Source organism: Mus caroli, unplaced genomic scaffold, assembly GCF_978045245.1.
Source record: "Mus caroli unplaced genomic scaffold, Mus_caroli_1 scaffold_2, whole genome shotgun sequence".
Lineage (NCBI taxonomy): Eukaryota > Metazoa > Chordata > Mammalia > Rodentia > Muridae > Mus > Mus caroli.
The window spans coordinates 106,920,876-106,947,006 of record NW_028227257.1 but is presented as its reverse complement, the minus strand read 5'-3'; the positions used below and the strand labels follow the sequence as shown (position 1 = coordinate 106,947,006).

General features: G+C 47.3%; 1 protein-coding gene across 1 annotated transcript in view; it reads right to left on the bottom strand.

The window, feature by feature from the left end:
- Positions 1-6,172, bottom strand: part of Wipf1 (WAS/WASL interacting protein family member 1) — a 100,268-nt gene extending 94,096 nt beyond the window's left edge. The window contains exon 1 of the mRNA XM_021156502.3: positions 5,661-6,172. The gene's annotated coding sequence lies outside the window, so the exon portion shown is untranslated. The remainder of the gene's footprint in view (positions 1-5,660) is intronic.
- Positions 6,173-26,131: the final 19,959 nt, after the last annotated feature.

The following is a 26,131-nucleotide window of genomic DNA, read 5'->3' as shown; positions in this document are numbered from 1 at the left end:
TCTTAACTACTGGATGCTCCCTCAGGATGTTCCTGGCTGTTGGCCTGTGTCACCTCAAGGCTGTACCCCATGATTAGTCAGGAGCCTTTTGTCCCACTTGCCTCATTATCGGGGTCTACCTACCTCTGTCTCTGGCCGTATTAGAGCAGAGAATATCACCTCTTAGGAGCTCCAGTAATGGTCAATAAGAACACAAATCCTATGAGTTATCAGAACTATATCCTATTTTGGATATAAAGATACTGTACAGTTAAATTAACCATGGCAATGAATGCCACTTTACACAGATCACCCTGAGTAAAAAGTCCAGTTTTAGGTTAAAACGTGTTTCCCGACATCTTAGAGTTTTCTGCAAAACAAGGGTCTGTTTTAACTTCCGAGTCCTTCACCTCAACTCTGACTGACAGGGCGAGGAAGCTGTCATCGCTTAATGATGAATAAAAAACGAACTGCATTTGAGGGGAGTAAGCGTAAAAATGGATGTTTTTAAAAAGTGACTGCTTTGAAGAGTCTGCTGTCTAACAGGGGTTAGAAAAGACCGGGATACAGGACAGAACAGAAATCATGGGCAGGTGAAGACTAAGCTAACAGGGACAGGTGACTGAAACGGACAGGTGACGTCTGAGAGAAATGAGCCAAGGGAGCAGGGAGTGTTTCAGTGTGTAGGAATGAGTTCTCACACAGTGTGAGCCATGCTTACCACCGTTAGCACAGAGGTGTGTGGCTAACGGTGCCTCCCACTTGCTTTCCTATGTCCTTGTACAGAGTAGTAACAAAGCCTATTGTTTCTGTCTTCCTAAGGATGTGTGACCAATCTGAAAAGTCTGTAGAACTCACCTACAGATGTATGTAGAGCGGGCAGAGGAAGGGATGTTGCCAGAAAGGCACTTAGATGGGAATGGGAACCACAGGTTAGCAAAAGCCAGGAATGGGAGGGTCATGTCCAACAAAGGTGGGGACAGGGCTGAGTTAAAGGTGCAAGGTTTGGAATAAGACTGCTCAGGTCTGAACTAACCCTGTCACTAACTAAGAAACTCAGTCTCACGCACCAAATAAACAGAAATCTCACAGGGTTGCACAAATATTCAATGAATCAACTAAAGGGCATGTGACTGGTAACATTATAGGAAGGAAGAGGGAAGGGAGAGGAGCCATAGAAGGAAGGAAGGAAGAAAAGAGAGGGAGAGAGGAGTGGGGAGGGAGGAGCTGGGAGATGCTCAGCCCCCACTCCATGGCTCACGCCATCTTTATCTCCGGTTCCACGGGATCCAATATGCTCTTCTGGTCTCCATGGACACCTGCATTCATGCGGCGCACAGGCACTCATCTCTCAAGCCTCTAGATTGTTTGATTTTGTTGTTGTTTTGTTTTGTTTTTAAAAACAGGGCTTCTCTGTGTAGCTCTGGCTGTTCTGGAACTGACACTGTAGATCAGGCTGGCCTTGAACTCACAGAGTTCCACTTGCCTGTACCTCCTGAGTGCTGGGATTAAAGGTACACCATCACCACCCAGCTTAAATGACAGCAGACTTTGTCCTAACACATTTTCTGTTCTAGAATAGCCCATGTTTTTTGTTGTTTTGTTGTTGTTTGGTTTTTCAAGACAGAGATTCTTTGTAGTCCTGGCTATCCTTGAGCTTGGAGATCTGCCTGGCTCTGCCTCCCAAGTGCTGGGATTAAAGGTGTGTGCCACCAAAATCACTGAAGGCTTTGAAGAATTTCATTCACTTAATTTAATTGGGCTGGGTGGTGGTGCATGCCTTTAGTCCCAGAACTCAGGCAGCAGAGGCAGGTTGACCTCTGAGTTCAAGGCCTATCCCGAAAAACAAAAACAAAAATAATTTTTAAAAAAATTTAAATTAATATAATTGGGCTCAGTGATAGCATCTTGCTAAGCATGTCTGAAGCACTGGGTTCAAACCTCAGCCCTGCCAAAAAGAAAAGCAAAATGCGCACTGGTATAACTGAGAGATAGGGCGAAACCAAAAGAAAACATGAATTATACTAAAGAAATGGCTTGCTCAAAGAGAAAAATTCATTCATCGTAAACATTAAAATGTAACAGAGACATTTTTATGTGAGTCATAGCAATCAAGACTACAATACAAAAGCTGTAGGTAATTACATCTCGTTACCCTCACCTGTGTTCTTTCACTGAGGAGCAGTTTATTGCTTTTGCTTTCTCAATCCGTATCTGTGACTAACGGCAGGCTGTAATGCTGTCCGGCCACAAGAAGAAATGGTGTTCTAGCTACTGGGCTTTGGGCTACACACCTGAGATCAAAGCTGCTTGGACTGAGAGAAGCAGCTAATATACTTGTTAAACTCCACTCCCATGGATGGAGGGTCATGATAACCAATACTTCCTGGTGCCAAGGGGCTAAGAAAGTGATGCATGCTGTCTCTGCATTCCCTGTCCTTAATCTGCCCCTAAAAACCTCAGCAGTGTAGGCTCTTCTGGGTGGACAGAAACTGCAGAACCCAGACATCAAGACTCTTCTCCTTGGGGCTACATGGTAAATGTCAAACATGTGATAGATCATGGGCATCCCAGAGACTATATGTTAATTTATACTAAAAGCGGCTCCTATATGTAGGCTATTTTGTTGTGTCCACACTGATTATAATAATGTTAACGATAATGGCCCACAAACACCAACAGCACCATTATATACAACCTGCTAAGTATACTGTGTACATGACCACATACGACCCTCATAGCAATCCTCTTGGAGAGATTGTTGATCTCACTTTAGGGGTAAAGGAAAAAAGACCTTGTAAAACCAGACACAAGATCAAGGAGACTTCGTGGTCCATGCAGTAACCACATGGAAACTAACTATATTCAGCACACTGGCATCACCTGTGGGCTCTCAAATGTGAATTCTCTAGAGCCAGAGGCCCATGCATGTAATCCCAGGACCTGAGTGGCAGAAGGAGGAGGACTGCTCCAAGTTCAAGGCCAGTCTGGTCTATATGGCAGGTTTCAGGCTAGCCAAGGTTACCTATTATAAACAAGCCAAACCAAGACTCACACCCCTCACTCCACACTCGCAGAATTGAGCCTTTGGAAGCCTCTAGTCACACATGGCTAACCACAACCCAGCCTACTCCACACTGATCCACACGTTAGCAGATAACACTACTCAACTAACTGATCCTCAGAGGTTTCTTTGTCCAAATGTATCCATGAGTCAGTTAGTGATCTCAACCTGACTGTAATACCCACGGGGGGAGCAGCAGCTGCATTTGTTAGGGTTGAGCAGTATAAGGGAGGCTCCGTGAGGAAGTCCTTTGTCCCGGGGAAGTGAAACCAGGAGTGGTTCTCAACTGAAGCTGGACAGTGGGACAGAATGTGAAGGCGCCTGCGAATCTCTCCATGGCAAGCACATACACAGTGATAAGTAATTGCTAACGGGAGGAGCCAATGAAAGGCAGACTCCCAGCAGCTGGAAGGAATCCCACTCCTTGAAACCCCTTGTTCTCCTCCACCTTACCACATTTGCCTTCCAGCCCTGCTGTTCCAAACAAAGTTGTCTACAGTGATGGTAAACATCCAGGACAAGCCCCTTCTGAGCTAACTCTACCCAGCGGAGAGCATGACTGCATCTTCCAGTAAAGACCCTCAATGCTCAAAGAGCGGTGAGCTTGATTCCAACTGCAGCCTAATTGGCGTGTGTGGGGCTGGTGGCCTGGCTACGTGGGTTGCTGGAAGCCAGCTCAGAGGGGCCTAGGTACGGAAATCATCAGAAATCTAGTAGACTCCATTGGAGGACAGGCCCCAGGAAGGCCAGAGCTCTGGGACCTAGATTCCTAGGTTCTTAGAAATGAACGGGTTGCAGCAAGAGATAAAAATGTCCCCGTGTACTTTAGAATAAAAGTATAAAAAGAATAAAAGAATATTTGGCATCACAGTGGAAAGTGCTCGACTTTAAAACTACAGCTATAGTTAGGAACACATTCAGTTATCCAAGACTGTGAGAAAAAACAGAGTATCATGAACATTCATGAAACCTGGCTCCTGGCGGCCAAAGCACCTTGGCACGGTCAATTTAAAAGACACAGGCATTCTGCTCTTTGCTACCTACCAACTCTCTGGCAGTTCTTTTTTGCTCTTGCGTCTTGGTGTTACACGGTGCCCGGTGGCTGGTTACTTTGTATCAAATTGCTTCTTGCTGTCTCATAACCTGTTATCCTGTTCTAGCCTCACACCCAGCGGTGGAAAGACTGTCAACCGAGTCACACAGTAGGTCTAAGGGCATCCGGCAGTAGCCAAACACACAGTAGAAAATGTGTGAAATGGACAACGGAAGGAAGATGCGGATCCCTCCATCTGGAAATCAGTTCATTCTCCCTTACTGTCCCAGAGTTTGATCATTCCCGGCTTTCAAATCTCTTTGCTTTCATTCCCGTAATCTAAGAGCGCTCATGTGATTCCCAAGAGAAAAGCTACTCAGGGAAGACGGTGATGCTGCTGAGCGGATTCAGAACACTTGCAAAACCCAGTCTGCAGCTTCTCTTCAGCCGGCAACCGGCACTCACGACCTGTACACATACGTGTACACCACCCCATGCCTCTGAGAGGATCGACCTGGTGAACCGCAACTGGCAGGTAATCAGGGTAGAAGGCAGTGCCCTGAGCACTGCAAGAAGCAGAGAGCCCATAGTTTATGCAAGACTTTCTCTCTTTAAGAAGTCAAAAACATGATCTACAAACTTTTAAGTTATTTATCAATTATTGAAATAAGCATTTTTAGGAGGCAAAAAAATATCTATCAAATGAAAATACAGTATTCAAGTTATATGGAAGCTGTTAAAAGAAAACCTACCCAGGCTGCACACGTGTCCGCTGTCCCTGAGGGTCTACCTGCAGGCCCGCTCAGGAACCAGAGAGATGAAGGGCAAGGAAGATCCAAGACAGACTAGCAATTTTCAGAGAAAGAGACCAAATCTGCTCACTGTAGAAACCCTGAGGGGTTAGGAGCGTATAGCCCGGGGATATTCCTTGGAGATTAAGCAAGACCCAGTCAAACCAGGTTCCACACAGACACACCTTTTGTTAATCTGAGTTCAAAGTCTAGCCACAAACCGAGGATCTGGGTCATCCCTATTGGATTTCTCTTGCACTAGTTAAGTTTAACAGTTCTTTCTTTGAAAAGAAAAGCATGCTAAAGTAGCGGGAGATGAAGGCTGAAGGGAAGCGGTCCACGATTTAGGGAGAGGCCCCGGGCGCAAAGCCCTGACCCGAGCTGGCCGCCCTTCCAGGAGCAGACATAGGCACCTAGAGCGCGCACATACCCGGGATCAGGCTGCCCGGGAGCACTGGAGCCAAGTTCTGGGATCCGTAAGCTCCAAAGTCACCCGCCCTCGGTGGAGATGGAGTTGCAGATGCGGCTCCCGGGCATCCCAGGGAGACCGCGGTTAGATCCATCGGGACTACGGGCGGTCCTGGGTCCGTGCAGCCCCACAGCGCTCAGCGGGGATCGCGGCATCTCGAGCCCCGGCAGCCGCCGCCCCTTCCTCCCGCGCGGGCTGGACCGCGGGCCTGAGCGGGGATCGCTCCCCTGGGCGCCGAGGACGCGGCCCCGACATCCCGCCCGTCTGCACCCCAACTCCGTGCACCCCGGACGCACCCTGCATGGTGGCGCGCGGCTCCCTTACCGTGCAGCGGTTCCGGGTGGCTCCTCGGCCCCGCGGCGCGCGGGGCATTTTTTTCTGGGAAACTTCTCTCTGGGTCCGCAGGGCTGAGCCGGGGCGGGCAGGAAAAGCGCTCCGCGCCGGGAGGCTGCGACCATCCGGGAACTTCGCCGAGATGTGAGCCCTCCCCCTCGGCCCGCGTCCTCCCCCTACGGCCCCCGCCACACGCGGACGCTGGGGCAGCCGCTGGCCCTTCGCCCTTCGCCCTCGCCGCGCCCTGACTTCCGAGGCCGGCGGGACCGGAGCCTGGGCTGGGCTCTCCCCGGGGCGGAGGCCGAGGGGTCCGGACCCGCGTGCGCCCAGGAGCCGGACCTGGAAGGGATACCCAACCCAAGACGCTGCCCCTAGAGACTACCCGGGCCTCCGGGTGGGGTGCTCTCCCCCCAACACAGGGAAAGCCTTTTCCGGTCATCTCCACTCCGCTCCCGAATCAGAGGGCGCCCCCCGCTTTGAGAAACTTAAAAGTTTCCATTCACTGTAAAAACTGGCTTCTAAGATGGAGTGGCCCCACTGAAGCCCAAGGGCCACGCGCGTCCCCAATCCCCGCCCACTGGGAGCGCACAGCTCTTCCCAGGGTAAGGTGCCAATCGGTTGGGATTCTTGGAATCTTTTTTTTCCACCGACTTCTGCAAACATAAAAAGATCAAGAGCCGAGAGAGTGTAAGGAGAAACACGAGGCCCTTCCACATGGCTCTTGCCAGGTCTCAAAACCACCACTCTCAGGCCTTAAAGGCAAGTTAACACTGGGATGACACATTAGAATATATACATTTGAAAAACAAAGACAGTTAGAGTCAGTATAACTACTGGACCGTATAGTAAAGCTACCGAGACGAAGTAGCTCTCTGGGTAAAGGCAGGGAAGCTTTGAGAGATGCACCTCATAATGTGGCATCTAGAATGCCTCGGCTTCAGGCTTTCTGTGCTGAGTTGTCCCTATGTGTGCAGTCTCTGTGACATGCTTCTGGCGGATACGATAATCCTGGAAAGAGCGACAGGGCCACCTCTCCTAAACTCTTATTAGCGTTTTTTTGGTAGGAGTCCCTAAATGCACTCTTTCCTTTTTGTTTTGTTTTTGTTATTTTTAGGTCTCACCATGAATTCCAGGATGGTTACAAACTCCCACTGTTAACTGTATTCGTCTAAGGTCTATGCTATATTTGTCTTTTATGTATGTATGTATGTATTTAGTGTGTACAAGTGGTTTGTCTGCAAATATATCTATCTGTATCATGTGCTTGCCTGGTGCCACAGAGGCCGTGTGGGATGCCCTGAGAATGGAATTACAGACAGTTGGGAGCTACCACATAGATGCTGGGAATCTAAGTGTCCTCTGTTAAGAGCAGCAAGTGCTCTTAGCCGCTGAACCATTTTCTCCAGTTCTGGCACATTGAGTTTGGATCTTTTCCTGGGTTAGCAGTGTGTGGTAAATATTCCCTCTTGTTGCTTGACAACACGGGGAATCCATGAGGAGGGTAAACAATCCATACTCTGCCGCTTTGTGCCGCCGGGTTGCTAAGCAGTGGGAGCAGCCAGGGACATTAAGTACACGTTCAGCTCGAGATGGTTTCTGCTGACATTTGGTCTTTCTATTGTAGACAGAGGCGCTCTGAACCTATTCTGCTTCTTGTTTCATGACTCCCATCTTGGGAGCCACTCTAACTCCTAATCCAGTGCCTTTGGACCTCCCACCCCCTTATAACCAGGACTTTATTTTGGTTACCTTCTCCTGAATAGATGGCAGTCTCAAACACCAGATAAAGGAGCTTTCCTGCCTCATTGAGTTCTCACAGGAACCTCTGTGAAACAGGCACCTGTCTCTATTGTACACATTGAACAGTGCCCCCCAAAGCCTGGCTGACCTGCTCAACATCTCTTAGCATATGAATTTCTAAATCCAGATCATTATAGTGTTAATACCTCGATCCAGCCACCAAGCCATAAGTCTCTTGACTTGATTTCCTATTTGTTCCACCTCTGAGCTGCTACTTGCGGGAGTGACCTGAATTAAGATCCCTGAATGCTAAGCCAGGAAAGAAAGACAAAGTGTTACAAGCTTTAGTAAAGAAGTGTTGGTGTCCGAGCAGATCTGGTTAAAGGCTCTGTGCTACGTTAGGTTCTGCTGGGTTCATGCAGGAAGGATGTGGAGTGCCAGATGAATGGAGCTCTGAGCTTGGCCAAGGGAAGCTGCAGAGGACCAGGATGTGCTGGGGAGGGCGGTGTCTGAGCCACACGAGTGCTTAGCATATTTAATAGATATATCCAAAACGGAAAGGACAGTGCTCCTGAGAGCTGATTATTTTACTTACTGACACTGCACTTTATTCCAAAAAGAATTTTTAAAAAGCCTTGAGGCAGAACTGAATATGGTAATATTTAGACCTCTGGGATAACAAATTCACCAAGTATTTTTGCTCCATTTTTTTCTTTCCCAAAAATATATACTTATTCTAAACAATTCACCTAGTTGATAGGTATTACAACAGAAAGTGAAAGCGACCTACAATCCCATCTAGAAGCAGCCACTTGTGATTTTCCATGCTTTTTCTGTGATATTTTGTTACACAACAAATAGGCATGATGGGGTAAGTCAGTGGTTAGAGTGTTTGGCTAAGATGCACAAGGTCCTGGGCTTGATTCCCCACCTACACACAGACACACACAATCACACACACACTCACACACACACACACACACACACGCTCACTCAACAAATGTTTATTGAAAGAGCTGAATAGGATCACATTTCCTGATAAAATAATCTATTGCATTGGTTATCTGCTGCTATATGAAATTATCATAAATTTACCAGCTCAAAACCACATTCATTTATTATTTCAGGGCTCTCTGTAAGTGAGCGCCATATGACTCAGTCCTCTGATGAAAGGCTGGGCTCTTGACTAGAGGCGCTGGAGGGAAGATCCACTCCAGGCTCATTCTGGTCACCCACTGGCAGAACTAAGCTCCTGACTGAGATGGGGCTGAGGCACCCCTTGCCTTCCTAGCTGCCAGCTTCACGGTTGCTCTTTGCACTCGGAAGCCAGCACAGGCTTCACATCCAGGAACAAAGACTCTCCGCGTGCAGACTTCTTGCATTCATATACGGATGCCAGGATAGGACACCCATTTAATCCCACTGAAGGTGACCCCCTCGCTTAAACTCGGGCTTAATTACATCTGTGACATCCCTTCACTGCAGCATCTAGATTAGGGAAAGTTTGAATAACTGGTGGAAACTCTAGGGATAGAATTCTCATGAGCATGAAAGTTTATCTTTCCATTCCTCTTAAGACTTAACAAATCTAATTTGTTCTTTTTAAAAAACTACATATTTTTAACTGTATTATGTGCCACAATCCAGCCAAATTCTCTAACAGTGGACATTTATATTGCTTTCAGTTGTTTTCCTGCTTTGTACACAATAACCATTGATAACCTTAAGCGCTTATGTGCCGTGGAATTCTCTAACTAGTAATCTAATGTATAGAGAGTAATGCCATAACTTATAAAAACAACATCTATGAGACAAGTGGGATTGAAAAGTGGGAAAGATCTGCACCTTCTCCTTTTTTTCCAAAGATATTTAGCACATTTTATTTACTGCTTTATGAGCATGAGAGGAAGTGTGTGCATCCCACGGCCTGCGTGTGGAAGTCAGCCTGCAGCGGCAGGTGCTCTCCTTCCCTGATGTGCATCCTGGGGGCTGCGGGTTGCACTCAGGTTGTCAAGCTTGGTGGCGAGCATCTTTACCTGCTAAGCTGGTAAAGATTTGTTCCTTTTGATTGACACTGACAATTTCTCCCCAAACTGTTGGTAGCAATGAATATTTACAACAGTATCTAAGAATTTAGATCTTTTAAATAATAATAACATATTTTATAAACAAATTCCATCCATCCATTGTTTCATGCAAGGCCTTACATAATGATAGTTGAATGTGTTAATACTAGGTCTGGCTCCTTATCTCCAACCTTGGAGCTCTAATTTCCTGTGTGACCTGGAACAGCTGGACAAGCTTTAGCTCCTGTCTGTATCTCTAATGGTGAGCTCAACGGCATTAACTAATTAGCCATTGCTGGGTAACAAAATACTGTAAAAAGTTGTGACTCAAAAAGCATTTATTGTATCATAGTTTTTATGGATTAGGACTGTGGGTATAGTTCAACTGGTAGTGTTAGCTGATAACCTCTGACAGGATTGAAGTCAAAAAAGCTGACCAGGGCTGCTGCGGTCATCTGGAGGCGTGTCTGGAGAAGGGCTCATTTTCAAGATGTCCTGCACCGCTGTTTACAAGATTCTGGTCTTCACTGGCTATTGGCTGAAGACATCATTCTTGATAGTCAATTTGTTGACATTGAGAAGTGTGTAAGTGACTAGTCGGGCACACTTCTAGGTGTGTCTATGAGGACAGTTTCGAAGAGAATTAACCTACAGGGACAGACCTGCCTGAATGAGGGCGGCACCATCCCCTAGGCTGGCAGGGCAGCACCATCCCCTAGGCTGGCAGCTAGGTAAATAAAAGGCGAAAGTGAAAGCAAACCAGCCAGCTCCCATGGCATTCTTTCTGTAACCCCTGGCAACTGTGATGCGAGCTCTTCTGTTCCTATCCACTCGGCACCATGCTAGACTAAAACGTTTTAAGCAAGCGTCCAAACACAGCTTTTTCTCCTTTTAAATTGTTCAAACAGATATTTTGCCAAAATGATGAAAAATCTGACTACCAAAAGATTAAATGTTGGGGCCTTTAATCCTGACTGTGCATGGTTAGGCCTTTGTGAGAAGTATTCACAGAAATTTCAGGAAGCAGTCTAAAGAAAGAGTGTTGTAAGCCTAGTGGGCAGACCAAACTGTGGAAATGAAGATGGATAGAAAAGACTACAGATGAGTTTCAGATACAAATAAGGACTCTGTTGTGAATTAGACTGGAGGCCACACATATGACATTCTGATATGTAACTTGTCTATGTTTTGTCCCTGTTCTGAGACTTTGATTGGCATTGAGTTTAAAGATGACAGACCGTTATGGCAGAGGAAATTTCAAGGCAGCTCAGCAGTCAGGCTGCAGTGTGGGTTCTGCTATCTTCTTTTAATCAAGCTTATAGTGGGATTTGGGATCGCCCAGGTTAACTTTAACTGACCCCTTGACACACACTAGAGTCAGCTGAAATTACAACCGAAGGATTGTCGTGATTGTTAGTTGATGTAGGCGGGCTCAGCCCATTAGTTCATCACCATTCCTTGAGCACAAAAGTAGCTGAGCACGGGTGAGCCAGCCTGCCAGCCAGCATCATTTCTCCATGACGTCCGCTTCAGGTTCCTGTGAGTGACTTATTCTGGCTTCCCTCAATGGACCTGTAATCTGGAATAAGCTCTGTTCTCTCCTAATTGCTTTTGGTCCAGACTGTTCTATCACAGCAACAAAGGTGAAACTAAAACAGAAAATGATGAAATAAAATGAAAAGGCTTGTAGCTTGCTCAGAAAGGGAGCACCGTTAAAGTCATGGATAGGCAGGGCGTGGCTCTCAAAGAGATTCGAACAGCTTAAAGGAAGCCATGGACCTCAGACCAGGGGGAAAAGGGTGTTGTGTCCTGCACAGCGTGCACCAGGAAAGCTGACTGGGGTAGCAAGAGACTGAAGGGGGAACAGACATTCAGATGCACACAGAAAAGCTGGGGTTGGGTGGGCTGTACACACTCCACAACAATCCTGAGCCCCAACAAGTTTATTATATGCAACGTGGAAGGAGGAGTTAGCTAGTCTGGGCATAGGAGTTCTCTATAGGGGAGCAGTCTCGGGGTGTAGCCATTTGGGAGGAGGGAGCTGCAGTTGCTGGCTTTTGCATACTCTGGTGTGTTTCCAAAATTTACACTCAGATGAGAGATGGTTTTGCCACTCCCATGGACCTGAGGCATCCGAGTCCTTGACACGACCATGCCCATATCAAGCAACACACGTTCACTCATGACTTCATCTGCTCTTTATACATTGACTCAAGGCTCCTCAGCTCCCCACAAGAAAGAGATTCTTTAAGAGTATCTCAGAAATTGGCCAAAACCATTCAGCCATTCATTACAGGGTCACGCACATAAGAGTGAAACCATTTGGAAGTCTCTCTCTCTCTCTCTCTCTCTCTCTCTCTCTCTCTCTCTCTCTCTCTCTCTCTCTCTCTCCCTCCCTCTCTCCCTCCCTCCCTCCCTCCCTCCCTCCCTCCCTCCCTCCGTCCCTCCCTCCCTTGTTTATGAGAACAGAGCTTCTGAATCTTTGCACTCTCTCAGAGCTGCCTAGGAAATTGTTACCCTAGAGTAAGTTTGCTCGGCCACCCAGGTACTCGGTATGGTCTACAGGAGCCCCGGCTACCTTGCTGACAGGCAGGAGACCTTGGCATTGTCCAGGTGACCATGGTTTGTGGGTTTACAGAAGGCAAGAGTAATGGGATCATGGAGACTTTCACCCAGATTTCAGAGGAAGAACTGGGAGACCAGACAGTGTGTAGCAGGGTCAGGAAGCAGTCAGGCCGCCCCTCAGAAGGTAATGCATAAAGCTAAAGTTGCAGTGGAAACTCCAGGAAGGGAGACTCTTGCACGCATCCGACTCGACCAGCAAGAACAACGCTGCAACAGGATCCTTCTGCACACGTTTATTGGGAGAGCTTGATTGTAGAGGCGAATAGACCCCGAGCCCAGCCCTGGTGCTGCTTTATATAGGCCTAGGAGAGGCGTGTCTCACACCCGGATTGGTTGTGCTTGGTTGATGCTTACCACCTCATTTGCATGCCTACATCTGATTGGTTAATTTCTCTCTCATCTGATTGGTTAACTTCTCTCTCATCTGATTGGTTAACTTCTCTCTTCTGATTGGTTAACTTCTCTCTCATCTGATTGGTTAATTTTGGTTAATTCTCAAAACCTCATCTTGGCAAAAAACTTTCCTGCCTATGTATGCGTGGTGGCCAGCAGAAGCCTGTGCCACTCTGCAACGGCACATGTGGCTTCCCACAGGAGACATGCCAAGACCATGGAACATCTGGTGGAGAACCGCTGCTAGCCCAGAGCAGAACCAGCTTCAAAAAGGCCAGCCTCATGGGCTGCAAATGACAAAGCCAAAGAGTGAGGTTGTCCAATCCTGTGGTGCGGGGGACACAGGGCTAATGTTTGCCCTGCTGAGTTTGGTCCGGTGCTTCCTCTCTGTTCCTCAGTCTCTCCCTTTGGGAATGGGAATGTGTCGTCCTCTGTGCCTCAGTGTGACAGGGGCATATCACTTGTCTTTCCTTTTTCTCACAGCTTTGAATCTCACAGAAGACTTTGAGGTTGAACTTTAAGCAGTCTTGGAAATCTTAAGACTTTGGGGACCGTTGGCGTTTAGTTAGCATCATGATCTGAACAGAAGCCTTTGGGGGGCCGAAGGCAGAATGACATGGCTTGGATGTGCAATGCCCTCTACACTAGCAGAGGCTGGCTGGCTGCTTCGCAGCGCTTGGCTTTTAGGGAAGTGTTATAGCTGCAGTGTTATGTCTGCAGGGTTATAGCTAATCAAATGGATTACTCCCCAGTTAGTCTCATACTGCGATGACATTGTTAGCAAGTCATTTTAAAAAATGGGAATCAGGCCACCATCATGGACAGAAGTCACTTGCAGCCCATCAAACTGGCTAGGGTAACCAAAGTGCTGGACAGGACTGGTTCACAGGGACAGAGCACACGGCTGATGTGGAATTTATGAATGGCACCAGGTGCTCTAGCATCTGAAACATCAAAGACCCTGCTCAAGAGGGTGCCGTGCTCACTCAACTGGAGTCAGAAAGAGAGGCTCAGAGGTTGACCAACCTCGCTGCTGGGTCCTGGATATTCATCACATAGCCCATGGAATGACGTTTTGTGTGTGTGTGTGTGTGTAAATGGGAATCAGGACCTACTTGGAGAAAACAGGTCACTGGTGTGTGTGCTCCATGGTTGCATCTTACCCTATCCCCCTCTGTTCCCTTTCTCTGTCTACCATGAAGCAAAGAACGTCTTTTCCCACAATCTTCCACCACTCTGGTGTTCTATCCAAGTACACAGGGCCAAACAAATATGGAGGGAAACCTCTGAAGCCATGAGCCAAAACCTTATTCCTCTAAAGTTGTTTGTAGGAGGTAGTGAGTGTGTCATGGCGATGAGAAGTCCCACTAACACGCTGGCTATGTGCATTTCCCTGGTCTAACACAAATCACAGTGACTTTTCTCCCTGGAACTGAGCCGGGTACCTAAAGATGGACGCCATGGTCCTTTTGTAACCCATTCTTTGGTGGCCCATCACGTTGCCATGCTCTGCTTGTTAAACATCCCTAAGCTAGGCATAATGACACATGCTGATCATACCAGCTTCTTGGGGTGCTGAGGCAGTAAGATCATGAGTTCAAGGCTAGTCCAGGCAATATAGTGAGAACTTCTGTCTCAAAATTAAAAAGAAGAGGTCACTAAATCCAGATCACACTTACGGTGAATCAAAGAGACACAGGGATGTAGGGATCTGCCATCATTTTGGAAGCGTCCTGCCAGCTTCCTCAAGAAGGTGAGTTGAGACTTGAAATTTATATATATATATATATAAATATATATATATATGGTGACTTTTTGTAGTAGGCATTCAAAGTTTATTATTGTTGTTGGTATTGTTTCTATTATTAACATTATTATATATTGATTATACCCACTTTCATGCTTGACTTAGTTTAATTAAGAACAAAAGAATAACATCTAAAATAAAGCTATTATTTGTATTGTGAGCTAGCAATTTCTAGCAAGAAATAGAAATCTGCCTAAATGAGGTAACATAGGAAGGCATTAAGTAGGGATTAATGACTAAGATGCTTAGGAAGGGAACTAGGGAGGGATGACGCATACCCCAGAATGAGGACAGCGGGTCTCACTGTGATTCCTCGGCCTGAAAGGGGGGCTGTCAGGCAGAATGGGAGACAGATCTTTTTTTTTTTTTTTTTTTTTTTTTTTTTTTGGCTTTTTGAGACAGGGTTTCTCTGTATAGCTCTGGCTGTCCTGGAACTCACTTTGTAGACCAGGCTGGCCTCGAACTCAGAAATCCGCCTGCCTCTGCCTCCCGAGTGCTGGGATTAAAGGCGTGCGCCACCACACCTGGCTTGGGAGACAGATCTTAAGGAGAGGCTGCTGGCATGTGACATTCAGCTGTGGCCCAGCAGGGTGGGGGCTAAAGGAATAGATACCTTGACTTATTCCTTTCTTGCAAGGGTCACTTGTCTCCTGAGCCTGGTTGGGAGCCTTGAGTGTCCATGTGGCTCAAGTTTCCTTTCTAGAGCAAGGTGAAAAGTGGCCACCACTGTGAGTGACCACTGTGAAGGGTGGATGGAAGATGTGCAACCCGACAAATATTTAGAACATTTCCTGGGGACGTGGGGACTTTTACTGCATGTAAAAGGGGGAACTAAAGCCTTTGTGTTTCCAGGGCAGTGGTCATAAAAGGTGGCATCAAGAGAATGGCACAAGGCATTGATGTTATCATTGGCTTACGTGTCTCCTGCATGCAAGACCTTACCTATGGGTCAATGGGGATTTAAAATGACCTGAGGATGTAGCTCAGTGTTCAGTACCCGCCTGGCACACGTAATCCCAGCACTGCCGAAAACATCAAATAAACAAAAGCAGCACAGACTCAGGGCTGGCACAGTCCTCGACAATCCCACGTGGGCTCTGGCTTATTTTAACTGATGTGATGATGTGGAAGGCATTTGTGTTGCTCACACCTTTTGATTGCACAGCTGGCCGCTGACTGGTGGTGACGCCTCGGCTCATTTGTGCGGAACCTGTGCAGGTACCTGCTGAAGGCGGGGCAGACACTCAAAGGCACAGAGCTTTCCCGAAACCATTCTCCAGATGCAGCAGCCTTGTGAGAGGAGATGGCAAGGAAACACAGCACCCGCTGGAGGCTCAGAGAGAAGTACGAACAATACAATGACAGAGAAAAGGGGTGCTCACATGGAGTGGGCAAGCGGGGTACCCTTCCAGGTCTTGGCATTCATGAGGCTCTCTTGTGGAAATACCAAATGTTTTTGTTTTAAATCCATTTCCTATTTGGTGTGTGTGTGTGTGTGTGTGTGTGTGTGTGTGTGATATGCACCCCTACTAGGGTCTTGCCCACTCTCACTCCTAGAGAGATCTTCTTTCTTTCTTTCTTCTTCATAACACTTGTCTCTCTTAACATGTCTCTTTTCTTTCCATATTCTTTTCTGTGACCCTCTGTATTTAATTACAGTCGCTTGCATGAACTTTGGGGAGGCGTTGTTTAGTGGCAGATAGGCAGCTAGCCAGGGCTGTACCACCAAAGAAAGGGACTCCCTCACCTCAGGGCATTGGAATAGTTTGTTCCATGCTTTAAGGTTGCAGAACTAAAAGACACTGCAAGGTCCTAGAGGACTGAATTTATTTAAATTACTTATTTGTTATGGCAATTGACATTTATTTTTATTTTCAATGACATTAGTTTTTATTTTATCTGTATGAGTATTTTGCCCCGTGGATGTATGTGCATCACATGTGTGCCTGGTGCTTGCAGAGGCCAGAAGATTTTACATCCCCTGGGACTAGACCTCAAGAGGATGGTGAGCTGCCATATGGGTGCCATATGGTCTTGAACTTAGGCCCTCTGGAAGAGTAGCCAGTGCTATTAATCACTGAGCTATTGCTCCAGTACGATGTTTATTTATTTATTTATTTTTAATGTGAAGATGCTGTTAAAATATGAGTGTTCTAGATGATGAGAGGGCTGGAGAGATGGCTCAGTAGTTAAGAGCACTGGCTGCTCTTCCTGAGGTCCCAGGTTTGATTCCCTGCAACCACATGGCAGCTTGCAGCCATCTGTAACTCCAGTCCTAGAGGATACAGCGCCCTCTTCTGGCATCTGTGGGCACTGCATACATGTGGTAAACACATAAAAATAATAAATTGTTTACAGTTTTAAGATAAACATTTTAAAAAGGAGATGGGGGCATTTATTAAAGTATCCCCAGATAATTTAGGAGTTATGGATGATAGGACATCAGAGGAATATGAGGATAAAAGAGATATCAAAGGAAGACTAGCAATTAATACTTAAATGAACTCATTCCCAGGAAGGCCTGTGACATAATTGTTAATAGATTCCTTGCTAGGGACATATAAAGGGTAACAAAATTTTAGCCCATAACTGAAGAAACATCGGAAAAATGCTATTTAAAATGTGCGGATTCTGACGTTAAATGTGTGCAGGAGACTGGCACACACGGGAACAGACACGTTTCTCTGCTTTGTTGTCCGCCACTTACAGTCCACCGACAGGATGGCCTTCCTCCTATGTCTTCCTTACTTCATTTTCTTTTCTCATTTTTAGGGCTTGTTAGCATCTCCATCACTGCAGGGAAAGCTCTAGAAGATTGTTCCACATTGTTTTATGTTACGATCAGTCATGTGTGGCCTGTGGAGAAACAGGAGAGGCTCTGGGGAAGAATTTCACACTCACAGTTCCCAGAAATGAGAGAAAGCACCTGCCATGCCGGCATAAGTGGAAAGACGTGAAAAGGCGTGGCCAGGAGGCAGCGCCGTGGGGGTGCGGGGGGGGGCGAGCAGGGTCGGGAGAACCTTGGTCAGCGCTTTTATTGAGGTTTTTACAGGGTGATTGAGCAGTTTAGAAGCTGCAATCTGAATTGTTCTGGATGACTTTAAGCCATAGGAGTGTTCTCTGGCTGCCTGGAACCTGGTCCTCCGGCGGTGAGGGTGAAAGAATTTTGCCTCTGGGTTGTAGGGCAGATAGAAGTCTGGCTCCAGGCTGGTCGGTTTGCAGTTCACAAGGCTGCTCTTGTCGGGAGCCCTTGTAATCTCTAGGAATTGGAGCTTGCCCAATAAGGGAGGTCTTTCCAAGCCACAAAATGCCAAAGGTAATAAACAATTATTGTACGCAAACCAGTTGGCGCCAGAGCGAAGCGTAAGCTGGAACTGCTCTCAGGAAGGAGCCAAGAAAAGGAAGAAGCTTGGGCCTCGAACACACTCTGGAATCATAATGAGGGTGTGGAGGAAATACTTGGGTACCATGTGATCTATTCCTCTTGTGTTCTAAATGAAGAAATTGAGGCCCATGAACACGGCAGTGTGTGCCTGCTGACCTGGACACGTGGAAGGCTGAGATGGGGGATTTTGAGAGCCCCCCCCCCTGTAGTAGTGTAAGGGCAGCCTTCACAACTCAATGTAAATATGCAAACCTACCTGAAAAGAAAAAGGGATGGGGAGTGGAGGGAAGCAGGAGGAGGAGGAGGAGGAAGAGGAACCCATATAAAATAATGCTTATTGTGGCAGAGGCTTGTAATCACAGCACTGCAAAGCCAGAGACAGGCAGATCCCCGGGTGTCCCTGCCCACCCAGCCTTGCCTACTTAGCAAACTCCTGGCCACCTAGAGACTGTCTCAAAACCCAGGGTAGGTGGTTCATCAGGAACAACACCTGAACTGTGCTCCCTGGCCTCCACACAACCATATACACAGAGACACATGCACAAAAAATTTACAGATTTTAAATGTTAGACTATCCAAATATGAATAAGTTAATACAAATAGTTTGCAAATATTTTCACTGTCTGTTTAAATACTAAACCTAAATTTTTTATGAACTGAAAATGTATTGATGATTTTTTTCTTTAACTTTTCCTTTCTTTCTTTGGACATTATGGACAAAATACAACATGGCTATAGGAACAGCAAACTGCAAAGACAGTGGAGAAGAGAACACCTGGTTTCACTTATAATTAACAGGAAGGCCAGTCACTAAATTAATAACAAATGGGTAGGCTTCAAGGGAAGGCCCTTTCCTAATGACCACACTTGTGGAATCCCCACTCTGTTGTGCCATGGACATACCTGCTGTGTTCTGAGCCAGCAAGAGATTCAGCAAAAATGAGAAGCACAGTTGCATACAACAGCCCATCCTTGGAAGCAGCCAAAACTGGGTTGGCTTGACATTCTATGCAGTGGTCCACAATGTGGTTCCAGCAGATGGCGCAGATGTCATCACCACAATCTCCCAGGCCACAAGGCTACTGCCTTCCACCTTTTCACTTAAGAATGCTTCCCCCAGCCGAACAGTGGTGGCCCACGCCTTTAATCCCAGCACTTGAGAGGCAGAGGCAGGCAGATTTCTGAGTTTGAGGCCAGCCTGGTTTACAGAGTGAGTTCCAGGACAGCTGGGGCTACACAGAGAAACCCTGTCTCAAAAAACCAAAAAGAAAAGAAAGAAAGCAAGCAAGCAAGCAAGCAAACTTCCCCCACCCCACCCCCGCTGTTGGCATCACTGCGGATACCCACGCCCATTTTGCCACCATTTTGGAAACATACTGATGATGCTTCCTTTTCAAGATGACAGTTGTTCTTGTCTTTTCTTTTATTTGATTTGTTTATTTTGTGCTGTATACACACGTGTGCATGCCATGGCACATGGGTGTGTGTGTGTGTGTGTGTGTGTGTGTGTGTGTGTAGTCAGAGGACAACTTGAGGAAGTGGTTCTCTCCTTCATTTTGTGGGTCCTGGGAATCAAACTTGGGTCTTCAAGCTTGGTGGCGGGCACCTTTGTTGGCTGAGCAATCGCAGTAACCCTGGCCCTGCCCTTCTGTCGATGCTAAGCAGCTGTCACCGGTCAGCCACCTGGTGCTACCTGAAATATTCAATAGTTTAGAAAAGGAAAAGTTCCCTCTATCTGTCCCCCTAATGTAAAGTGACATTTTAACAACAACAACAACAACAACAAATGGCATTTGAAAACAAATCTGAAGTATAGAGAGAATATTTTTTTAACAGGGGCTTGAGAATATCCAGTCTATGGTCCTGATAAAAGAAAAGTTTGCTATCTATAAAAAACCCTTACACCTGTATACTTTCAAACCTCAGAGGAGGGCCTGGAGAGATGGCTCAGTAGTTAAAAGCACCTGCTCCTCTTCCACCGGACCCCAGTTCAGTTCTCAGCATCCACGTGATGGTTCAGAACCATCTACGACTACAGTCCTAAGGGATCTGACACTCTCTGACCTCCAGTGGCACTGAACACACATGTACACATACATATATACAAGCAAAACACTCAGAAACATAATACAGAGTGTTAAAAAAAATACCCAAGAATAGATCTGTTTGTCTTCCAAAATAGAAGACAAAGCTGTCTGAACCCTCTGTTAAAGAAAGATGCAATTAAGGAGTAAGTACTTATTCCCTAGTATACATGAAGCCTGGGTTTGACCCCATATACATAGATACATGTATTGTTAATAACTCAGGTTCTAGTAAGCTTATAAGAGCAATGATGGGCTTCACTGAAGAGAAATATTTACCTGCCAAATTTCAATAAAGTCCCTGTGGATCCCTGTGGATGGGACTGAAAATGTAATTTCCCAAGGCTTGTGAGTGCTCAGGACCTTTAGCGCTAGGTCCCTTCTGCTGGGCCGGCAGCAGGGTCCAAAAGCAAGCAGTAAACTCAGAGGCAGACTTTTTAAATCACTTTACCACATAGTGGGACAGTAAAAAGGTGGGTGGTTCCCGGGGTGGTGGGGATGCTTGGGATGGGGGGCGTGTTCTGTAAGATAATAGGATGGGTTAATCCATGGTACTGTGCACTCATGGAGACCCACAGGATGTGTATCACCAAGAGTGGAACCTGAGTGAACTGCAGAAGTTAACAATAATGTATCAGCATTGGCAACAATAATGTTAACACTAAAGTTAGCAACAATGTATCAGTATGACAACTGATGGATCTCACTAGGAGAAGATTCTGCCCATAGGAGAAGGCGATAGATTCTGTTTTCAGGTTGATGTTTCTGTAACCCAAAAACTGCCTCCCAAAATAATGTCTATGGCTTTTAATAGAAGCAAGTCAGCCATGATCTTCTGGTTTACTAACGTGAGAACCCTCACTCAGACTATTAACAAAACAGTTGAAAACATTGTTTTCATTTGTATTTTCTTGTATGCCTGATAATGTATAACGTGGGTTATTAGCTCAGCTTTGATATAATTTAGAAGTGAGCCTATATCACTCGGTGGAGATGCAGCCTTGACATTTGTACACTGTGCATTCTCAGTATGTGGCACTTTCTGGATAACAGCTTTCCTACTAACGGAGATGACTTTAGAAAACTCCATGACTCCCCCCCGGGGAAGCAGCAGGGGCAGGTACTGCCCAGAGGATGAGCAGTTACTCAGGCCGTGTTCCTATGGTGCTGGACCTAGGGCAGCACCAGCAGGACATCGTCTAGAAAAAGGAGTCCAGCGGAGCAGCAGTCGTTCAGGGCCTGAGGAACTTGACTTCTGTGGAGGATCTGAAAGACCGAAGTTCATGACCTGATCGAGTGCAGACAGCCTGAGAAACGGTGTGGGTCCCCAAAGCAGGCCAGGGTCACCTGTCGCCATCCAGCCCCAGGGAGATAGAGGCAGGAGGAGTGCTACAAGTTTGAAGGCAGCCTGGGGTACATTATGAGAAACAAGCTAGCCCGGGGTTGTCTAAGAAAAGGGAAGAGTGAGGAGGGGGATCAGGAGATGGAGGGGGAGAGCAGTAAGAGAGGGAGGGGGAGAGGTTAAGAGAGAGGGAAAGAAACAATAATAGTAATTACTAAACGAGGGGCAGAATGGTGGGCTAATTGGCAAGGCCCACAAAGCTTTAGAACGGGCGGGTTTCCTCACTGAAGTTAGTTTGGTGGCACAGGGGGACCGGCAAGCCTTCGTAATCTCCACCACTGGATTCAGGCAGCAACTTGACGAGCATGGGGAGACTCAGGAGTGGAGAGGGAAGGGCTGCTCCTGCCCTTCATCACAGAGGAGGACTGGGAAACCAAAGGGCCACAGCGGGTCCTGTGGAGAAAGCGCTCTCCAGGGTATCCACCTGTGCTGGGCAAACCTCTAACACTGGGCTCCCAAATGCTCGCATACTGAGATTGTGTCCTGTTAGACATGGCAGGGTGGCACACACGGTGCAGGGAGCAAAGAGGCAGGGTGGGGCTGCCTGAGGGGGACCCTGAGGGAGGGTGGTATGGGACTCAGGTGGACGGCCTGCTGAGCCTTCCGAAATGGAGCCACAGGCATGCTTTGAAAAACACTGCCTGGAGAGCCAAGTCTAAGCCACAATGAGAAAGTGCAGACCTTCCTCGACATCGGTCCTAGTTTTCCTGTTGTTATCCTTGGACAACCCTGGCTTTGCATCCTGTGCTCCAGAGTATAGATGTGCTTGTGCCTCTGTTCTCAGCTGGAGCCATCTCTTCTACTTAGGATGCCCTTTGCATTGCTATCTCTGGTCTAGCCTTCAGAAGTGACTGTGACATCATCTCCGACGACTCCTCTGGGCTCCTTGGCACCCTTGATATGCCAGCTTCTGAGGAGAGACTCTCTGCTAGAACTCTTTCTAGATCTGTACCCCAACCCCCCTGACCCCCTGAGTTCCTCAAGTGTAAGGATTTGTTGTTGTTGTTGTTGTCTTGTTTTTCTGAGTCCTTCATTTGCATATTTGCTACTTCTTGAGGCCTTGTACAAAGAACCTATCTCAGGGCTTTACTGCTGTGAACAAACACCATGACCAAGGCGACTCTTAAAAGGACAACATTTAATTAGGACCGGCTTACAGGTTCAGAGGTTCAGTCCATTATCATCAAGGTGGGAGCATGGCAGCATCCAGGCAGGCATGGCAGGCAGAGCTGAGAATTCTACATCTTCATCTGAAGGCTGCTAGGAGAATACTGATCTCCAGGCAGCTAGGATGAGGGTCTTAAAGCCCACAATGACACACCTACTCCAACAAGGCCACACCTTCTAATAGTGCCACTCCCTGGGCCGAGCATATGCAAACCATCACAGAATCCCTTCTGGAAAGCAAGCTTGAAAAACAGAGAGAAGAATGCAGACACCATAAAGATAGGAGGACATGCGCATAGTGACGCACCAAGGAGGTTGAGGCCAGACAATCAAAAGTTTGAGACCAGTCTGAGCTAGTTTCAGTGGAAGATGAGGAGATGGTGGTCATAGCATCAGGATGGAAGAGCTGAGAAATAGGAGGCTGGGGACAGCAGATGTTGACATAGTTCAACAGTGTCACAGTTCAACGGAGGGCTCACGTTGGGTTGTGGACTTGTCCCTGGTGTGCCCTATGACTGGGAGATGCACCCTGGCTGCAGTAACTTCAGGCCTTATGGAAGGCATAAGGCTGCTTCCAGGTTGGAAGCATGGAACAGACTCTGGGGAAGGAGATGGCTATACCAGGCAGGTCAGCCTCTGCAGTGATAGCAGATTGGTTACGGACTCCCTCTGATCCGACTGGCACTTGGGAAACAGTTTCTTATGGGATTCATTTCCCTGTGGTTAATGGGGAAAGAGATGAAATAGGTTTTGACTGATGAGAGACAGATCCAAGCCTTTTGTTAGGGGTTGGATGTCAACTGTGCCCCACAGGCTTCTGTTCTGAGTGGTTATTCTCAAACTGGTGGCACTGCTTTTGGGGCCGTGGATCCTTGAAGGGGTGGGGCTTGATGGGTGGTAGTGACTCAGTGGGGGTGGGCCTTTGAAGGTTATTAGCCAGGTCCCTAGCCCCTGCTGCTGCCTGTTTCCTGGTGGGCGGGCATGCAACTGAATCTGCCTCATGGTCTGTCGTGCCCATCCCCCAACTAGTCACATGAACACCATCTGGGCAGCTTGTTAAGACTGCAGTTGTGGGCCCTGCCTATACTCACTGGGCCTGCGCCTGTACCTTAAAAGATTTCTAAGTAAATTCAGGTTGAAGAATTATGGAGAGGGTCTGGAGATCACCACTCATCACTAATGACAGCATATTGTATTAGAGAAGTGTTAACAGGGATTAAGGGTTCTCAGCATACACACACACTAATAAGTATATCAGACATGCACACGTTAAATAAGTTGGCAATTCATATATTGTACATCAGAAATATGTATAATTTTTACTTGTCAATTAAAAGTGATTTTTTAAAAATGCTAGAACTAGAGAGGTGGTCAGCAGTCAAGAGCTCTTGCAGAGGACTTGCGTTCAGTTCCTAGTACCCACAGGACAGCTCACAGCCGTGAGGGACGCCAGTCCCAGGGTGTCTGATACTCTCTTCCAGCCTCCATACAGGACACAGATGTACACACAGGCAAACACACATAGGCATAAAATAAAAGGGAGAAAAACGATGATAAAGAAGCCAGAGACCTCTCCTCTTCTCCTCTGGCTCTTACTCCCTTACCCTCTTCCTCCCTTTTCCCCATTTCCCGCCCCCCCCACCCTGCCATGTGCTCATGGCTGACCTCCTCCACTCCTCCTCCTCTCTCTGTCTCTTTGTCTGTCTCCCTCTCTGTCTTTCTCTGTCTCTAGTACCCTCTCAAATCGCCCCTGCATGTCCTAAGTCAACTCTGTTCCATATTAGAGGAAGAAGGGAAAAGAGGAGGAAGAGGAGGAAGAGGAGGAGGAGGAGGAGGAAAAGGAGGGGGAGGAGGAGGAGGAGGAGAAGGAGAAGGAGAAGGAGAAGGAGGAGGAGGAAGAGGAGGAGGAGGAAGAAGAGGAGGAGGAGGAAGAAGAGGAGGAGGAGGAAGAGGAGGGGGGGGGAGGAGGAGGAAAAGGAGAAGGAGGGGAGCCGGGCATGGTGGCGCACGCCTTTAATCCCAGCAGTCGGGAGGCAGAGGCAGGCGGATTTCTGAGTTCGAGGCCAGCCTGGTCTACAAAGTGAGTGCCAGGACAGCCAGGGCTACACAGAGAAACCCTGTCTCGAAAAAAAAAAAAAAAAAACCAAAAAAAAAAGGAGAAGGAGGAGGAGGAGGAGGAGGAGGAGAAGCCTGAGATGTTTGCCAGTAACTGATTTTGTCACTTTGGACAAGTCACTTATGACCCTGTGTTTATGCTGTGGTCCATAAAACCCTTCCTTCACAGGATGACAGGATTGCAGTGCCTAAATGATAACAATGTATCATGCCCTGGGGCCCTGGCTCAGCACCTGCGGTAAGGAGCAATATGCAACCCGGATGGCCTCCTCATTGCTCAGAGCATCAGTTTCCTCCCAGTTAAAATCGGAGCAATGGGTATCCTAGCCCACAGGGATGTTGAGGGAGGATGTGTACACCAGGGTCCAGCCAAGCCTGGTGTTGAAAGCTCACTTTAGCCTTATTGGTGGGCATGTGGTGACCTGAGACCATGGTGTGAACTCTGATTTGTCTCTGTGCTGCAAGGAACACCTGCTTCTTACCGCTTGTCCAACAAGAACGTGGCTTCTGGGAGCTGAACCATGCGTGCTAAAGGGGAGGGGACCCAAACCTTTATAGGCCAAGGAGAAAGGGAGGGGGAACCAGGTCTGGGAGGTCAGACATCTACCCTGTTTGTCTACCTGGATGTCCCACTAGACTTTAAGGACAGGTAGGTTTTCTTTCTCACCGTGAAGCTTGTGTGACCCTAGAGCAGTGGGTCTCAGCCTTCCTATTTCTGTGACCCTTTAATACAGTTCCTCCGGTTGTGTGACCTTCAGCCAAAAAATTATTGTATTGCTACTTCATCACTGTGAATTGCTACTGTTATGACTCTTGATGAAAATATCTGTGGTTTCCAGTAGTCTTACGCAATCCCTGTGAAAGAATTGTTCCATGACAGGGGTCATGAACCACAGGGTTGAGAACCACTGGTCTAGAATTTTGTTCGGTAGATAATAGGCATATATTCAAGGTGTACTGTATGAACAAATACAGAATAAATGTTATGGTCATATACAGGGCTCCTAAGAGGAAGAGCCTTCCCCATCCGCTGCCTTTCAGGGCTGTTTTGTTTTGGTGATTGTGGGGATCAAACTCAGGGCCTTAGATGTGTTATAGCTCCCACTGAGCTATAGCCCAGTACTTCCCTGGGCTTTCTGCATGTGTACTGCATTGTCAGGGGCTTAAGGGAAGGCACCTATCGATGTGGCCACTCACAGCCTGTTCTCACAGTGCCTTCTGGTGAGCCTGGGATTACCAGAACCTTCCCACAAAAAACAGCAGTCTGTCTGTATGCCTCCTGGAGAACCTCCCCTTTCAGCTAATGGTGGGGGACACCATGAGCTCAGCATTGACTCTAAATCTGAAAGAGACCATTTCTAGTGAGGGGGGTAAGCCACTGGAGCAGGTGAGGTGCCCGGTCCACCACCGCCCACTTTAAAGTGTCACCAAGGTTTGACTTTGGGGTTGGGTAGACATGTTCCTCTGTCTTGGCATTGCCCTTTCTTGCTTCCTGTGTGGCGTTAGGTTAATTGTTTCTCTCTCATGAAAACTGATTTCCTTGTTTACAAAATGTGGATATTAGAAACTTCCTCATGTAATACTGTTATGGGGGAAGAAAACAGAACATGTCTTGGAGCATCCAAGTAAGGCACTTGAGAGTTCATGGGGCACCAAGAAGCTACACTAGGGCGGTGGT